We start from the raw sequence: 19,818 nt of genomic DNA on the forward strand, positions 1-19,818 counted from the left end.
GTTCTAAGCGCTAGGATAAGTACAAGTGAATCTGGTTAGACACAGTCCCTATCTCACTAACGGTTTACATTCTTAATCCCAATTTTACAGATAAGTTAATTTAGGCACAGAGAAGTGAAGTGACTAGTGAAAGGTCACACAACCTTACTTCTTCGTTGCCCTTGAGAATTTGGTGGGTTTAGGACATCCAAGTGGAGGTAGGTACAAACTTCCAGCTCTCTCTCTCGGGGTTATTTACACCTCGCTTTCATAGGTCAAGGCTGGACATGCACATCCATCAGCTGCCGGGAGACCGTGATTTAGTGACAAGAGCACGTGCTTGGGATTCAGAAGAAGTGAGTTCTAATCCATGCTCCGCCACTGGTTTGCTGTAAGGCCTTGGGCAAGACACTTCACTTCTCTGTGTCTCAGTACTCATCTGTAAAATGGGATGAAGACTGTGAGCCCCACATGGGATAAAATTGTTTTACCTTGTATCTCCCCAGGGAATTAGAACAGTGCTTGGCATATAGTAAGCACTTATCGAATACCGTTATTATTCTTCATATTATTATTATGATGCCTGTTCCATAGGAATTCTTTCCCTGACTCACAGTCTCACAGTCATGACATCTAGCCATTTGCTTTATTACTGAGGTAATCAATTCTCACCCTCACTGTATATCTTCAACTCCCCATAGGAGAGCACTGCTGCTCTGTAAGGTGCACATCTCCTCCAAGAGGTCTTCCCCGTCTGTCTCCCTATCTAGACTGTAATTTCTCTTTGGGAGAGAATGAGTTTATTATATTTTATTCTCCCAAGTGCTTAGTACAGAAGATCCCATCCCCCTATCTTTGCCATTGGCCTGCTGTGTGATCTCGGGAAAGCCACTTAATCTTTCTGTGTTCCAGTCTTCTCATCTTTTAAGCGCTTAGTACAGTGCCTAGTATCCGGTAAGTGTTCAACAGATATCATTGATTGATCAACCAATCTGTAGTTTTCATTCAAACATCATAGCTTTTGGCAAGCATCGTGGTCTAGTGGATAGAGCAGAGGCCTCTAGGTCAGAAGGAACAGGCTTCTAATCTCGGCTTTTCCATGTGTCTGCTGTGTGATCTTGGGAAAGTCACTTCGCTTCTCTGAGCCTCAGGTACCTCATTTGCAAAATGGGGAATAAGAGTGTGAGCTCCATGTGAGACAGGAACTGTGTCCAACCTGATTCATTTGCATATACCCCAGAGCTTAGATCAGTGCTTGGTCCATAGTAATACTATTATTATTATTCCCTGTTTTTGAAATCATAAGTTGCCTGGATCCTTGGTTTCTTTCATACACTGTGGGCAGAGATCCAACAATCCATTATATTGTAAACTCCTCAAGGCAAGTATTTCATTTTGACTCTCCCTCTCTCTTAGACTGTAAGCCTCAGTCAGACCAGAGACTGTGTCCAATGTAGCTATCCTTGTGCTTGGTATATAGTAGGAGCAAAATGGGGATTCACCATCGGTTCTATCTCCTACTGAGACTGGAGGCCCTAAAAGGGACCTGATTATCTTGTATGTACCCCAGTTTTAGTATAATGCTTGACACATAGTACGCACTTAGCAAATACCACAATTATTCTTATATATATTAGTCTATATCATATATTACTATATCTATTCTTATTTTAGTGCTTATAAAAGACTCTACGTATTTTACTCCGATTTGCAAACTGTAAAGTAAGAACAGGGGGCAAGTTTGAGCTTAGGGTGAGGGATAGAAATAAGTAAAACTGGTCTCTAGACTGAGAGCTCACTGTGGGTAGGGAAACACTAACCAATTCTGTTGCATTTCCCCTCCCAATCGCTGTGTACAGTCCTTTGCACACAGTAAGCACTCAATAAATACTATTGAATGATTAAATGTGGGTAGGGGAACATGTCTATCCCACTCCGTTATGTATTCCTCCCAGTCACTTAGTTCAGTGCTCTGCACACAGATAAGCACTCAGTAAATACCATTGATTGACTAATTTTTTGAATGTGGGCAGGGAAGTTCTCTACCAACCGTGTTGTATTGTACCCTCCCAAGTGTTTAGTACAGTGTTCTGCACTGTAAATGCTCAATAAGTATCACTGATTGATTAATGTTGTCTTCTGGTTTGAGATAGGTTTAGGGATAAGAAAGACGTCATAATTAAGTGTTGGCCTATGGGAAGCATAATAATAATAATAATGGCATTTGTTAAGCGCTTACTATGTACAAAGCACTGTTCTAAGTGCTGGAGAGGCTACAAGGTTGAGTCCGGTTGTTACCACGGGGAGTTCACAGTCTTAATCCCCATTTTTACAGATGAGGAATCTGAGTCCAGAGAAGTTAAGTGACTTACCCAAAGTCACACAGCTGACAGTTGGCGGAGCCAGGATATGAACCCACGACCTCTGACTCCAAAGCCCGTGCTCTTTCCATTGAGCCACGCTGCTTCGGACCAGCAATGGCACATTACCTGCCTACAAAGAGCTTAGACTCCCATCAATCAATCAATCAATGATATTTATTGAGCGCTGACTGGTGACGAGCAATGTTCTCAGCCCTTGGGAGAATACAATAGAGCAGAGCTGCCAGGCCTGTTCCCTGCTCATAAGACATCAATAACAATAAAGGAAAGGGAAGATAGACTTAGAATTATTTACATCAGAGAAATCTAGAGAGGTGGCTGTGCAATTGAGTAAAACATAATACATGCATAGGAGAAGTACCAGTTAAGATGATGGATGGATTTGTCTCCTGAGAGTTAACTGGGAAAGGCTCATTGAAGGAGATGGGCTTTTGTGTGGGAAATTGGAACGTGGGAAGGAATGTGGTCTGTCAGGAGGAGCAGCATGGTGGGAGTGGATAACCCACGAGTCGGGGATTCAGAATGTAATGAGTCTAATCCCGGCTCTGCTACCTGTCTGCAGTGTGACCTTGGGCAAGTCACTTCACTTCTCTGGACCTCAGTTACATCATCTGGAAAATAGAGGTTGAGACTGTGAGCCCCACGTGGGGACCAACCCCGATTTGCCTGTATCCCCCCCCCCCAACAGCTTAGGACAGTGACTCACCACATAGTAATTCGCTTAGCACATACCATAATTATCATTTGAAGTGGTGGAAGTTCTAAGCTGGGAAACGGATCGAGAGAGGGGAGTGGCATGGGAGTAATGAGAGTGAGGCAGAGCTAGAAGATTGGCCAGAGATTAATTAAAAAGAATATGTTGGGGAATAGAAGGTGAGGCGAATAGATATGAAAGGTATAAGGAACTATTGAATTGACATAAAAAGGATAGGAAAGGATTTGACTAGTTAATAATAATAACAATAATAAATATAATAATATTTGTTAAGCAGTTACTACGTTGTAAGCACTGTACTGAATGCTGGGAGTAGATACAAGTTAATCAGGCCCCCTCATGGACCTCACAGTCTAAATAGGAGTTAGAACTCCTAACTCCTAAAAAATTGGGAAATGAATCCCAATTTGCAAATGTGATAACTGAGGACCAGAGAAGTGAAGTGACTTGTCCAAGGTAGCACAGCAGGGTAAATGGCAGAGCAGGGATTAAAAGCCTGATCCCTCTGATTCCCAGGTCTGAGCTCTTTCCATTAGGCTGCGCTGCTTCTCAAAGGATGTGGGAAATTAAGTGGGACTACAATCCTTTCAGATATTTGCAATTAGAATAGTATTCATGATAATGATAGCATTTGCTAAGCGCTTACTATGTGCAAAGCACTGTTCTAAGTGCTGGGGAGGTTACAAGGTGACCAGGTTGTCCCACGTGGGTCTCACAGTCTTATCCCCATTTTACAGATTAGGTAACTGAGGCAGCAGAGAAGTTAATGACTTGCCCAAGGTAACACAGCTGACAATCGGTGGAGCCGGGATTTGAACACATGACCTCTGACTCCCAAAGCCCGTCCTCTTTCCATTGAGTCACGCTGCTTCTCATGGAACAGACAGCCTGGGGAGTCAGGAATGGTTTTCAGCGCTGGTCTGAATAGAGGCACGTAAACTGAGGGAGATGAACACCATGATCACTTGTAGCTATCCTAGCCACTTAAATGCAGTGCTTGGTACATAGTAAGAGCAATAACAAATACCATAAAAAACCCAAAAATCTGAGATTTCCCGTCCAACCCAAAGATTTTCTCCTCTTCAGTGAACTGTTCTCTGGATTATTATTCTCGGTCCCTATTTGAATCTCTTTTTTCAGACGTCCTTAGGCAGTCAATGTCAATTTCCAGAAAAGGACCAATGTCGCCTCTGAAGACAGAACTCCTGCTGCTGGATTTTCGGAAGTTTGGGAGCTTGCAGCTGGTCCAACGCTGCGATGTTCCTCCTGGTCTACCCTGGCGGCCCTGAATGGGAAATCTCCTCGTCGCTGCCATCACCGTCTTCGACTGAGCCTCCACACCCCAATGTACTTCTTCCTCAGGCACCAGTCCCTTCTCGACCTCTGCCTCAACTCTGCATCCTCCCCAAGTCCATCTACAACACCTCTGAGCAACAATAACCCGATCTCTTTCCTATGCTGCATCGCTCAGGTTTTTCTGTGGATTTTGATTTTGCAGCCTATGAGGATTTCATCCTCACAGCAACGTCCTATGACCGGTACGCCGCCATCTGTCCCCCCCGTGCCACAACGTCATCATGGACTGAGAGATCTGTGGGAAGATGGCTGCCGCCTCATGGCTCATCGAGGACTGATTGGGGTGTTGTTTTCAGCTTCAACCTTCTCCATGTCCTTCTGCAGGTCCAACATGATCCCACAGTTTCTTCTGTGACGTCCCCCGGTCTGCTGAAGATCACCTGCTCCGAGGACCACGTTGCCATGGACGTAAGCATGACCACAGTGTAGCGTTAGCCGTCGTCTGCTTCGATGCTCATCATCGACTCGTGAATCCTCATTTTCTGGGCCCGTGCTGAGGATGAAAGCCACTGAGGGCCAGACAAAGCCTTCTCCATCTGCCTTCCTCAACTCACCATCGTCGTTGCTTTTTTCTCTACCTGGACTTTCGCCTGCTCATAACCACCCTGAGACTCCCCCCCAACGCTGGAACTGCAGGCGTCCATGTTCTACACTGTGGGTGCACCCCGCCCTCAACTCATCATCTAGAGCTGAAAAATAAAGATATGATGTGCAGACCTAACTATCTGGGCCTAGGTAGTAAGCCAGGCCACCTGGCCTTCTGTGCTCACAGTAAGACTTACAGGAGCAATGAAGGAAGTCAGACTGCTATATGAATAACTTGACGCTGTTCTGAGAATGGGAACGTGCAGATCTGGGCATGAGCTCAGCCTTGCTGATAAGCTGAGCCTTGGTGATGAGCTCAGTCTTGCTGATGAGCTCAATCTTGCTGATAAGTTCAGCCTTGCTGATAAGCTCAGCCTTGCTGATAAGCTTGCAGTCATCCGCCTGCCCCCTGACTCCCTTGAGGCTCCTCACTGTATAAAATCCTCCACAGTGTGCTGAATAAACAGTCTCCTTGTCACCTTGAAGGACTTCGCCTGGCCTGCGTTCTTTCATTGGCGAGGTGCCACGTCTCCCCGCTGCGCCGGACGGCGTGGAGGCAGACGGCAACAATTGGCGCCCGAACAGGGACAGGGACAAGAAGCCTGGACCCTCAGGACTCAGCACCCGCAACCCTCATGAAGCAACTCATCACTGCGCGTGAACTCACCAAAGAAACGAAGAGGGTGAGGGCATTTTAAGTTTACTTTCATTTTCAAACAACCAGGCTTACAGCAGGGAAGAAAATGGGACAAATTCAAGTTACGTTCTCGGAATCATATAAATCCAATTACTTAAGGATGTTGTAAAGGAGCATGGGTTGATTATCACCACTGCCCAGATTGAACAATTTTTGGAATGCGTGGAAAAAATGCTGCCTTGGGTTTCAAAAGAAGGAATAGTGGATTTAGAACTATGGGGACATAGTGGGAAGGCAGATGAGTTCCAGACTATGAGAAGAAGGACCCCAGGCTTTCCTATCGCTGCGTTGTCCTTATGGAACGTATTAAAGATTTGCCTTACTCCTGAACACAAAATTCCCTTGGAAGGAAAAGTTGGCAGGGATAGATGTGGCCTCCGGCCCCGGACGAAGCTATGATTTGTCTGGGGACCCCCCTTTGCCTCCCCCGCCTGAATCTGCATTGATAGACTGTAATCCTGAGCTATTGGCCAAAAGGGAAAGTGGAATCCTTTCACGGAGCCAGCTCCTTCCACACCACCACCTCCACCACACCCTCCATGGGTCCCGAAAGCAGCACAAACACCTCTGCAGCGAGCGATGGGGGCTTCTACGGAAGGGGGAGAGGAGATACCTATTGAACTGTTGATGGGTTTCCCTGTGATGGAGCAACCTGACCCTGGTAATCCTGGTCAGATAACACGTACCCACGAACTCTTGAATTTCAAATTATTAAAAGAAGTGAAACAGGGTGCTACGACATATGGACCCACGGCTCCTTATGTGCTGGCACTCATAGAAAGTATTGCTTCCTCAGTCCTTTGCCCGTATGATTGGCAAACCTTAGCCAAGACTGTCCTGGATGGCGGAGACTATTTGCTTTGGAACGCAGAATTTTTAGATTTGTGCGCGGAGCAAGCTCGTCGCAATGATCGCGCCCAACCTCTAGTTCAAATCACTTTCGAGATGCTTACAGGGACTGGGCCTTTTGCGGACACTGCCAATCAATTAACTTACACTCTGAAAGCATATCAACAAATAGTGATAGCGGGGAAAGCTGCATGGCAAAAGCTCCTGGCGAAAGGAGAACAAAACTCCAGTTTACAAAAATATTGCAAGGACTGTCAGAACCATTTGAACAATTTGTCAGCCGCCTGACGATGGCTATCCAGCGCAGCGTCAGTGATAATGCGGCGGGAGTTATTTTATTAAGACAGCTGGCTTATGACAATGCTAACGAAGACTGCAAGCATGCCTTAGCTGGGGGCAAACGGACCTTGTCCATCACTGACATGGTACGCCGATGTCAGGATGTAGGGACAGCCTCTTTCAATGCTAATCTAATGGCCGCGGCAATGCAAAGACAAACTAAGGCAGACATGGCGTGCTTTCACTGTGGAAAGAGCGGACATTTGGCGAAGGATTGTCGTAGCTCACGACAGAAATTTTCCAGACCTCTACCAGCCTCAGTATGCCCAAAATGCGAAAAAGGACGCCACTGGGCTTCTGAATGCCGCTCGGTGTTCTCAAATAATGGCAGCCCTGTGCCGGGAAATGGACGCAGGGTCCGGCCCCAGGCCCCAACAACAATAGGGACAGCAATCTCTCTGCAACGCGCAGCTGTTCCGAAGGAACAGGCTCTGACTTCTCCCGACAACTGTCCACCATCGGCGAATTGCAGCGAGCCACTAGCGGCTCCACTGGCCTCTACCTCCCCGTGGTGGGACACTTGATTATAACCCCTGAAATGGGGGTTCAGCGAATCCCCACGGGGGTCGCTGGCCCTCTCCCAAAGGGTACTGTGGGACTCATTTTGGGCCGTAGCGGACTAACCCAAAAGGGGTTGATTGTCTTGCCGGGAGTGGTGGATGAAGACTATCTGGGGGAATTAGCTGTTTTGGCATACAGTCTTTGGGTTGTGCAACTCCCTGAATGTTCACGCATTGCTCAATTGGTGATCTTTCCTTTTTACGCTTTAGGCTCCATTCGGACCAAGGTTCCGCGGGGGTCAAAGGGTTTTGGCAGCTCCGGCATAGGAGCTTATTGGTCCGCTGTCATTGGTCAAGACCGGCCGAGATTGACGGTCCGTTTAAATGAGCGAGAGTTTATTGGTTTAGTAGACACAGGGGCTGATTGTTCGGTCCTTACAAGAAAGGATTGGCCCCCGGCATGGCCACTGCAAACTGGGGCTACCCCGTTAGAAGGCATCGGAGAGGTTACCCTCCCCTCTCAAAGTGCCGCTTACCTACACTGAGAGCTTGGTAGCCGATCAGGTTACATTCAACCATATGTGTTAGATCGCCTCCCCATTAATTTATGGGGACGTGATCTTTTAGGACAAATGGGGGCCGTAATTACGACCGACAATTGTCACCCGTGTAATTCACTGCGCCCTTTTCCTTTGCGGCCACTGCAAATGTCGGGGTCAACCGCCCAACCGCCCAACGAATAACGTGGGCTTCTGATACACCAGTATGGGTGGAGCAGTGGCCGCTACCAACCCCGAAATTGGCTGCTTTACAAGTGATAGTCGCGGAACAATTAGCGGCGGGGCATATTGAACCCTCTGATAGCCCTTGGAATTCCCCTGTCTTTGTGATAAAAAAGCGCTCGGGGGCCTGGAGGATGTTGACTGATCTCAGAGAAATCAATAAGACGATGCAGCCGATGGGAGCGCTGCAACCTGGGCTCCCGAACCCGGCTATGATCCCTAGGAATTGGCCGATATTAGTAGTAGATATTCAGGATTGTTTTTTCTCTATTCCGCTCCACCCGGACGATCGTATTCGATTTGCGTTTTCAGTCCCTGTGACTAACAGGACTCAACCTACTACGCGATATCATTGGACGGTCCTCCCCCAGGGAATGAAAAATAGCCCCACAATGTGCCAGACTTACGTTGCGCTTCTGATAGCGCCGCTCCGCGTCAAGCATCCTGAAGCATATATTATTCACTATATGGATGACATATTATGTGCTTGCGCCACCGCAGCCCAACTACACGCCTTACGGCCTGCTCTTCTGGAGGCTCTAGAATCTGGAGGGCTGCGGGTTGCACCCTAGAAAGTCCAGACAAAACCCCCGATCACCTATCTGGGACAAATTTTGACAGATCGGACAGTGTCCCCTGTGATCCCTACCTTGGATGTTTCAAAATTAAAAACCCTTAATGATTTCCAAAATTTACTGGGGGAATTAAAGTGGGTGCGCCCTTATCTTGGAATCCCTACCGATCAATTATCTCACCTTTTGGCTACCTTGCGAGGAGCCCCGGAGCTCTCTTCCCCCTGCTCCCTTTCACCACAAGCCGCCCGGGAGTTAGAGCAGGTAGTCAAAAAATTGGCTCAGGCTACGGTGGACCGTGTCACCCCAGGGATACCCTTATCCGCCGTTGTTGTTCCCACCTCTGTCATGCCTACAGGGGTTATATGTCAAGAGCAACAATTTTTTGAGTGGATGCATTTGCCCACTCAGCCCCACCGCTCTGTTTCCCCATATCCGACTTTGGTAGCCCAGTTATTGGGTCGTTTAATTCGGCGCATTACCATCCTTTCTGGGACCGGACCCTCTGCATTATACCAACCATATACTTCAGATCAACTTGCCACACTTCTTGGCAACGATCCCGATTGGCAGATCCTTTTGGCAATGCATACCGGGGCTTGGGTTACTGGTCTTCCAGATATTCCACGATTAAAGGTTTTCTCACCTTTTGCATGGGTATTCCCCTGCATCACGGTTCCGGACCCAATACCGGGGGCTACCACAGTTTTTACAGATGGAACGAAAGGCCGAGCCGCCTATTACTGTCCTCCGGACACTTCCCGCGTTATCCCCATTCTGTCCCATTCCGCTCAACACGCGGAACTTGTAGCTGTGATGTCAGTCCTTCGCAATTTCCCTCAATCAATATTATCTCCGATAGCCGGTATGCATGCTTTGTTACTCTTCACATTGAGACTGCTGCGCTCCGGTTTTCCGAGGCAGCCATTTTTCCTTTGTTCCAGGAACTTCAAGCAACGATTCGTGCTCGTTCTCATCGTTTTTATATTTCTCATATTAGGGCGCATTCGTCCCTCCCCGGACCATTGGTTGAAGGTAATGCTTGTGCAGACCTACTTACTAGGGAAATTGCTGGCGCACCAAAGGCGATTAATTTTGTTGCACCACTGTTGGCTCCGGCTCTTCTCCCTTTAGATGCTACAGCCGCAGCTTCACAAGCCCACCGGCGCTTCCACCAAGGGGCAGGAATGTTGCGCCGTCAATTTGGCATTTCTCGGGAAAGCGCGCGGGCCATTGTGAAAGCTTGTACCTGCTGTGTTACTACATTACCTACGGCCTCTGAAGCCACGAATCCCTGTGGTCTTGCACCAAGAAAGCTGTGGCAAATGGACGTCACGCATTACCCTCCCTTTGGCAGATTGGCTTTTATTCATGTTACTGTTGATACCTGTACATTATTTACTTTTGCGTTGGCTCACACTGGTGAATCAGCCAAACATGTTATGGATCATTTGTTTCTTGCTTTTGCCTTTATGGGAACTCCACAGGTATTGAAAACCGACAATGGTCCCGTGTACACTTCTAAAGCGTTCCGGTCTTTCTGTAATATTTTTGCTATTCGCCATGTTACGGGTATTCCATACAATCCCACGGGTCAAGCCATTGTCGAAAACCGTCATTGTTGGCTCAAAGCCTTTTTGGAAAAACAAAAAGGGGGAGATGAACTGACCTCTCCCCATAGACAATTACAATCTGCTGTATATACCCTTAATTTTTTAACTATGGATGACAAAGGTCTCACCCCTGCTGAAAAATGGGGTGGGAGGGACACTAAAGAACACCCCGAAAGAGTAAAATGGAAGGACCCTCTCACGTGACAGTGGCGAGGGCCAGATCCCTTATTAACGTTGGGCCGAGGTTATGCTTGTGTCTTTCCAGAAACTGAGGACCGCCCAATCTGGATACTTACAAAGAACATAAGCCGCGTCCTTTCTACAGCACGCCCTCCCTCACCCTGCGTACTTCAGGAGCTGACCGAGAACCAGGATACAGACTACGCGACCCTTCCTCTGGAGGATCAGCAGCAAAGTTCCTAAAAATGATGATCGCTTTCCTGATTCTCGCCTCTTCCACTGTTGTGATTACTGAGGACTATTGGACTTTTGTTCCGTACCCTCCGTGGGTGCGGCCAGTTACGTGGCAGGACCCGGTGGGAGATATTCTCACTAATGCTTCTGACCTTGTAGGGGGGGATGCAATTCCATGGGAAGAACCAGGGGAAGAGGCACTTGTCAATGTCTCCCTCCTTGCTACTAGCACTCAACTTTCTTTTCAACGTTGTGATTATCTTTACTCTCATATCTGTGTGACCCCATATTATTATAAGGCCACATTTCCCGGATTTTCATGGTCCGCGATCCGAAATCAGCTCCAAGGAGCCTGGCATTCTTTGAATGTCTCCCTTGATTTGTCACACCTTGCCTTACTCTCCGATGCTATGCAAAATACCCCTCCCTTGACCATTCCTGCCAATATTGCTTCACCAATCATTTCTGCCCTTGAGGCGGTTAATCCTTTTAATTGGCTCTCAGTGCTGCTTCATAGTCTCCCATATATTATTTTGTTGATCTTGGCCCTGTTTTGCCTGCCCTGCCTTGTCCGATGTCTTCCTTTTCCCGCTTCTTACTCAACTCCATGCTTTGCAATTGTTTCAAAAACAAAAAGGGGGACTTGTGGCAGACCTAACATCTGGGCCTAGGTAGTAAGCCAGGCCACCTGGCCTTCTGTGCTCACAGGAAGACTTACAAGGAGCAATGAAGGAAGTCCGACTGCTAGATGAATAACTTGACGCTGTTCTGAGAATGGGAACGTGCAGATCTAGGCATGAGCTCAGCCTTGCTGATAAGCTGAGCCTTGCTGATAAGCTCAGCCTTGCTGATAAGCTTGCAGTCATCCGCCTGTCCCCTGACTCCCTTGAGGCTCCTCACTGTATAAAATCCTCCACAGTGTGCTGAATAAACAGTCTCCTTGTCCACCTTGAGACTCGCCTGGCCTGCATTCTTTCATTGCGAGTGCCCGTCTCCCCGCTGCGCCCGACGCGTGGAGGCAGACGGCAACAATATGAAATCTGCCCTCGGAAGGTCTTAAAGGGTACACTCTCCCAGCTCCCTCTCTGGCATAAAATGCCTATTTTTCTGTGCCAGTGATCCCAGCAGTTGTCCTAGGGATTTGTCCAGATTTACAGCCATCCTTCGGATCTAAAGAAAGAGACCCGTGAGGGAATGTTTTCCTACGTGTGCTGCTGTGACTGAGGAGGCCCTACTTCATGTTCAGGATTTAGAGATCTTTCCTTGATCCCTGTTAGATTTGCATGAGAGAAATGCAAGGTAACCCTGTAGATTGTAAGCTCCAAGTGGGCAGGGAACATGTCGATCACCTTTGTTGTACTGTACTCTCCCAAGCACTTAGTTCCATGCTCTGCACATAGTAAGCACTCAATAAATACCACTGACTGGTTGATTGTTTTGTACAGTGGTCCACACAGAGCAAGTGTTCAATAAATATAAATGCTATTGATGGATTGTCTGATTGATTGATTAATATCTGTATCCTTCTCTAGACTTGTTAGTACACTGTTCTAGACTTGTAAGCTCATTGTGGGCAGGGAATGTGTCTGCCAACTCAGTTCATTCGTTCATTCGTTCAGTCACTTATTGAGTGCTTACTGTGTGCAGAGTACTGTTCTAAATGCTTCAGAAGTACATGTCGGCAACATATAAAGACGGTCCCTACCTAACAATGGGCTCACATTTTAGAAGGGGGAGACAGACAACAAAACGAAACATGTAGACAGTTGTCAAAATCGTCAGAACAAATAGAATTAAAGCTATATGCACATCATTAACAAAATAAATGGAATAGTAAATATGTGCAAGTAAAATAAAATAAATCTGTACTAATATATAGAAGTGCTGCGAGCAGGGGAAGGAGGAAGGGCGGGGGATGGAGAGGAGGAGAGGAAAAATGGGGCTCAGTCTGTGATGACCTCCAGGAAGAAGTGAGCTCTCAATAGGGCTTTGAAGGGAGGAAGAGAGCTAGCTTGGTGGATGTGTGGAGGGAGAGCATTCCAGGCCAGAGGAAGGACGTGGGCCAGGGTTCGACGGCGGGACAGGCGAGAACGAGGCACAGTGAGGAAGTTAGCAGCAGAGGAGACGAAGGTGCGGGCTGGGCTGTAGAAGGAGAGAAGGGAGGTGAGGTATGAGGGGGCGAGGTGATGGAGAGCCTTGAAGCCGAGAGTGAGGACTATTTGATTGATTCGTACGTTGACAGGCAGCCACTGGAGATTTTTGAGGAGGGGAGTAATATTCCCAGAGCTTTTCTGTACAGAGATAATCCGGGTAGCAGAGTGAAGTACATACTGACGTAGGGAGAGACAGAAGGATGGGAGATCAGAGAGAAGGCTGATGTAGTAATCCAGTCGGGGTAGAATGAGAGATTCAACCAGCAAGGTAGCAGTTTGGATGGAGAGGAAAGGGCGGATCTTGGTGATGTTGTGGAGGTAAGACCTGCAGGTTCTGGTGACGGATTGAATGTATGGGGTGATCAACAGAGCGGAGTCGAGGATGACAACAGGGTTGCTGGCTTGTTTGATGAGAACGATGGTAGTGCCATCTATAGTGATGGGAAAGTCAGGGAGAGGGCAGGGTTTGGGAGGGAAGATAAGGAGTTCAGTTATACTGTATAGTTATACTCAGTTATAGCGTACTCTTCCAAGTGCCTAGTACAGTGCTCTGTACGTGGAAATTGCTCAATAAATACCATTGATTGAGTGATCGATTGAATAATGTCTCTATCTCCCTCTAGCCGGTAAGCCCATTGTGGACAGAAAACCTATCTAGCAGTTCTATATTACTATACAATCCCAGGCACTTAGTAATGGCTCAATAATGACCATGGTTTGATTAACTGATTATTTGATTACCTGGGTGAGCCGGGACAGAGCCAGGGGGTACAGAAGTGGGTACCAAGACCCAAGAGACACAGTTGCCTTTTTCCCAATTCCTGGAAGTCTGCCCCAAGCAACTCAAAATAGTTCAACTGTATCAGATCAACAGTTACCCTTCATCCCGTTGTATGCTTTTACACTCCCCATTCTTACCTATACATAGATTACCAATTGTACATTTGGTTAGTAATGGATCTACTTCATCCCGGCATTGGTACCCCTCCCTGTAGAATCCTTACGTTCTCTGATTTGAATCACTGGTGTCTACTCTCTTCACTAAGTTGTGAACTCACTGAGGCCAGAATGCGCATGTTTTCCTTTTTTTGGAATTTGTTAAGTAGTTAGTATATGCCAGGCGTAGTAGTAACGCAGTTGGTCAGTTATATTTATTGAGTGCTTATTGTGTGCAGAATATTGTACTAAGTGTTTAGGAGAGTACAATAATACAATATAAAAGACAAGTTCCCAGACCACAGGGAGCTTACAGGATTGCGGGGAAGACAGACGTTAATGTAAATGAAAAATGGATATGGATATAAGTGCTATGGGGCTGGATGAAAGAAGGGAGCAAATCAGGATGACAGAAGGCAGTGGGAGAAAAGGAAATCAGGGCTTATTCAGGGAATTCGTTTTGGAAGAGCTGTGCCTTCAGTAAACTAGGGAGAGTGATCATCCATCGGATATGAAGACGAAGGGCACTCCAGCTCAGAGACAGGATGTGGGTGACAGGTCGGCAGTGAGATAGACTAAATCGCGGTGCAGTGAGTAAGTTAGCACTAGAGTAGTGAGGTGTGCAGGCTGGGTTGCAGCAGTTATGGTGAAATAGGAGGGCGCAAGGGGCAAGCTGATTGAGTGCTTTAAAAGCAAAGATAAGGAGTTCTGCTTGATGTGGAAGTGGATTGAAAACCACTAGAGGTTCCTGAGGAGTGGGGAAACATGGCCTGAACGTTTTTATAGTAAAATGATCCGGTCAGCAGAGAGACGTCTGGACTGGAATGGAGAGAGACAGGAGAAAGGGAGTTCAGGAAGGAAGCTGATGCAGTTATCAAGGTGGAACAGGATAAATGATTGGATTAATGTGGTAGCAGTTTGGATGGAGAGGAGAGGAAATTGTTTTATGTACTTCAATATTTAATTACTAAGTCAATAAAATTTAAGTACAACAGAAGGACAAGATAAATTATTTGCAAATAAGGAGCTTACACTTAACCAATATTTTACAGGTGCTTGTGAACACCTGAGTTCTAAAATGACAGATGGGAAAACTAAATTTGATTGGAAAATCCTCCTGGATGAGGGGGGCTTCTAAGAGGGCTTGAAAATGGGGAGAAATGAGGCTTGTCAGGTTTGAAGGAGGGAGGGCGCACAAGGAAGGAGGAAGGGTACAATCCAAGGGTTGTAGGCAGGGAAGTTCAGAACGAGACATGGTAAGAAAGTCTGGGGAGATTGGACAGTGTGAGCTGGGGTATAGTGGGAGGAGAGAATGGGTAGGTAAGAGAGAGAGAGGGATGATTTAGGATGGTCCACGGTCTTGGCCTGACATATCTCCAATCTCCAGATTTGAAACAGAGACCAATTATTAATCATGAGAACGGAATGATGATGAGTCCATTGATGTTGTTCTAGGAAGGAGTCCCAGAGTGGGAACCACGTGGGATTGGGCGATTCTTTAGGTTTTAAGGGTTGAGACCACAGGGAACCCACGATCAAGGCCTTCTGAGATTCTCGGACAGTAAACTGCTTCAGCCAAGCTCCGGTCCCGTCCTCCCATGGGGAATCCCCCAGGAAATAACCCGGTCGTCGTCCCGTCCTCCTACGGGGAATCCTCCAGGAAATAACTCGGCCATCGTCTGAGAGGATGGCACAGACATCCGGAGAGCCGAGAGGGCGAGGGAGGATCCTGACAGCCCCCTCCCCTCACCCAGAGCTTTCTCTCACCCCCACTAACAACCAGGATCGACGAAGTGAAGTGAGCCTCTCTCTCAGCAGAGGTCGATGGTCCCCAGCCCAGGACAGGCCCAGTGATTCTGGAGAGGAGCAGGGGAAGGTGAGGGGCAGGGAAGGAAAATTTCAATATAAGCCCAGGATATAACAGGAAGTTTCCTGTTCTTTCTTAATAATAATAATTGTGGTATTTCTTAAGTGCTTACCATGTGCCAATACTCAGTGCTGGAGTAGGTATGATATAATCAGATTGGACACTGTCCATGTCCCTCTTGGGACTCACCATCTTAAACCCCATTTTACAGATGAAGAAAGCGAGGAACAGAAAAGTTAAGTGACTTGCCCGAGGTCGCCCAGCAGGTAAGTGCCAAAGTCCGGATTACGAACAAGGTTCCCTAGACTCCCAGTACCATCCTCTGTACAGTAGACTGCGCTGCTACTCCAAATATGTAGAATTATGTGACCACAATCCTTGCAGATGTTTGCAAATGGAATGGACTTCTAGGAGTCAGAATTGGTTTCTGTGCTGTCCTGAACCAAGGCAGATTGATTGGAGGAGATTAACAACCTGATTAATAATAATAATAATAAAAATAGCATTTATGAAGCGCTTAATATATGCAAAGCACTGTTCTAAGCGCTGGGGAGGTTACAAGGTGATCAGGTTGTCCCACGGGGGGCTCAGTCTTCATCCTCATTTTACAGGTGAGGTAATGGAGGCACAGAGAAGTTAAGTGACTTGCCCAAAGTCACACAGCTAACAATGATCAGAAATGGGATTTGAACCCATGACCTCTGACTCCAAATCCCGTGCTCTTTCCACCGAGCCATGCTCCTTCTCATTAGTGTTTAGTACAGTGCCTGGAATTTAGCGTGAAAATTACCATAACTCCCCCCCCCTCCGTGATTTCCTCCAACCCAAAGATTTTCTCCTCTCCTGTGCACTCATTTATGGAATTTTTTTCTCACCCGTAATTTTTCTAAATGTCCTCAGGCAGTCAACGTCAATTCCTAGAAAATGACCAATGTCACCGTGAGGACACAATTCCTCCTGCTGGGCTTCTCAGAGGTCCGGAAGCTACAGCTGGTCCTGGCCGTGCTGTTCCTTCTGCCATAAATGGTGGCTCTGATGGGGAATCTCCTCATCATCGCTGTCAACACCCTCGACTGGTGCCTCCAGAACACCATGTACTTCTTCGTCAGAAACCCCTGTTCTCGACGTCTGCCTCATCTCCATCATCGTTCCGCAGTCCATCCACAGCTCCCTGACCGACCGTAGATCCAGTTCCTTCCTGGGCTGTGCTGCCAAGGTCTTCTCGGTGGTTCTGTATGGCGGTTCATAGATGTTCATCATCATGGCGATGTCTTACAATGGCTCTGTCGCAATCTGCCATCCCCTTGGTTATGAGGTCTTCATGAACCAAGGGGCCTGTGGGAAGATGGAGGCCGCTTCCTGGCTCACCGGGAGTCTATTTGGAGTCTTGGTTACTGCTTCGACCTTCTCCCTGTTCTTCTGATGGTCCCACATCGTCCCCCAGTTTTTCTGTGACATCCCTCCTCTGCTAAAGATCGCCTGCTCTGAGAAGCACATCGCCATTGACGCGACTGTAATTTTGGGGCAGTCTTAGCTGTCGCCTGCTTCATGTCCATCGTTGTCTCATATGTCTCAGTTGCCTCAACTTCCGGTTCGTGCTGAGAATGCCGGCAATGGAGGGCCGGGCCAAAGCCTTCTCCAACTGCCTGCCTCACCTCGTCGTCGTCATTGTTTTCCACTCTGCGGGTGTATTTGTCTACAACAAGCCGCCCTCAGACTCCTCCTAGATAGTGGACCTGCTGGTGTCTGTGTTCTACACGGTACTACCCCCGGACCAGAACCCCCTCATCTACAGCCTGAGGAACCGGAACAAGAAGGCCGCCACGGGCAGGATCCTAAAAGTGTCATTCACTTAGCCTCTGTCCTGGGACAAAATGTCCCCTTCCTTGTGAAAATAATCTCACACCACCACTTAACGAAGGAATTGTTCTTTGACCTAGCCAGATACTTAGCTATCCTATTGGGTTCACAGAATACTCTGGCCGTTGATGAATTGTCAGTCTGGGGGGGAGGTGGCTAAGACTGAAGTATGACTAACAGTCCAGTTTTAGGGAGACATCATGGCTTAAAGGAAGGGGAGTCACTGCGGACTGTAAGCTCATTGTGGACAGGTAATATGTTTAACAACTGAGCGCAATTGAGCAATTACTGTGTGCAGAGCACTCTACTAGGCGCTTGGAAATTACAATTCAGCAATAAAGAGGGACAATCTAGAAGGGGAGAGACAGACAACAAAACCAGTAAATAGGTATCAATAGAAATAAATAGAATTATAGATATATACACAAAAAACAAGTAAACTGGCATTAAGATAAATAAATAGAATTATAGATATGCACATATATACATAAGTGCTGGGGGGAGAGCAAAGGAAGAGAGATAGGGCAATGTGGAGGGGAGGGGAAGCTGAGGAAAAGGGGGGCTTAATTTGGAAGGAAAAGGGGGACTTGTAATAACAATACTTGTGGTATTTGGTAAGCGCTTACTATTTGCTAAGCACTGCAATAAACACTGGGATGGATACAAGATAATCAGATCCCACACAGGGCTCACAGTAGGAGCAAGAACAGGAATCGAATCCCCATTTTTACAGAAGAGGGAACTGGTGCACAGAGAAATTAAGTGACTTGTCCAAGGTCACAAGGCAGGCACATAATAGAGCCCAAATATCACTGGGCTGTGAGCACTAAACTGTGAGCAAGATACCAGCAGTGGAAAATAGGAAGGCAAAGGAGAATAAATAGGTTGGCTTGAGGGGCAACACTGCCCAATGAATAGAGCACGAGCATAGGAGTCGGAAAGACCTGGGTACTAATCCTGATTCTGTCATTTGTCTTCTGTGAGACCTTGAGGAAGTCACTTCACTTCTCTGTACCTCAGCTACCACATCTGTAAAATGGGGATTAGGACTGTGAGCCCCATGTGGGACAGGGACTGTGTACAACCCAATTTGCTTGTATCCACCCCAGCACTTCATACAGTGCCTGGTGCATAATAAGTACTTAAGGAATGCTACAATTATTATTGTGATTACAAGGGACTAAAGTGTGAACTGGGGTGTAGCTGTAGAACAGAGGCATAGAAAAGTGAAGTATATTACCCAAGGTCACACAGCAAGCAAGTGGAGGAGATGAAATTAATAATAATAACAACAATAATAATGGCATTTGTTGAGCACTTACTAAGTGCAAACCACTGTTCTAAGCGCTGGGGAGGATATAAGGTGATCAGATTGTCCCACATGGGGCTCACAGTCTTCATCCCCATTTTACCGATGAGGTAACTGAGGCACAGATAATTTAAGTGACTTGCCTAAAATCACACAGCTGACAATTGGCAGAGCCGGGATTTGAACTATGACCTCTGACTCCCAAGCCCATGCTCTTTCCATTGAGCCACGCTGCTTCTCTGTATGATGATGGTATGTGTTAAGTGCTTACTATGTGCCCAGCACTGTTCTAAGCACTGAGGTAGATACAAGTTAATCAGGTTGTTCCACGTGGGGTTTATAGTCTTAATCCCCATTTTACAGATGAGGTAACTGAGGCCCAGAGAAATTAAGTGACTTGCCCAAAGTCTCCCAGATAATGAGTGGCAGAGGCAGGATTAGAACCCAAGTCCTCTGACTCCCAGGCCCATGTTCTACCTGCAAGGCCATTCTTCTTCTTTGACTTTGAGAGCTCACTCCCAGCTCATTGAACTGCTGTACTGGACTCTCCCAAACATTTAATACAGAGCTCTGCACATAAAAAGCATATAAAAAGGGAGGGAAGGCTTCAATTTAGAGACACTGATGTCGTGGGAGAAAGAATAGGACTACGTCAATCAATTCATTCATTCATTCAATCGTATTGATTGAGAGAAATACTGTGTGCAGAGCACTGTATTAAGCGCTCGGGAAGTACAAGTTGGCAACTTATAGAGACGGTCTCTACCGAAAAGCGGGCTCACTGTCTAGAAGGGGGAGGCAGACATCAAAACAAAACACATTAACAAAATGAAAATAAATACAGTAGTAAATATGTACAAGTAAAATAAATAGAATAATAAATATGTACAAACATATATACATATATGCAT

Source organism: Tachyglossus aculeatus, assembly GCF_015852505.1.
Source record: "Tachyglossus aculeatus isolate mTacAcu1 chromosome 12 unlocalized genomic scaffold, mTacAcu1.pri SUPER_6_unloc_4, whole genome shotgun sequence".
In the NCBI taxonomy this organism is placed as follows: Eukaryota; Metazoa; Chordata; class Mammalia; order Monotremata; family Tachyglossidae; genus Tachyglossus; species Tachyglossus aculeatus.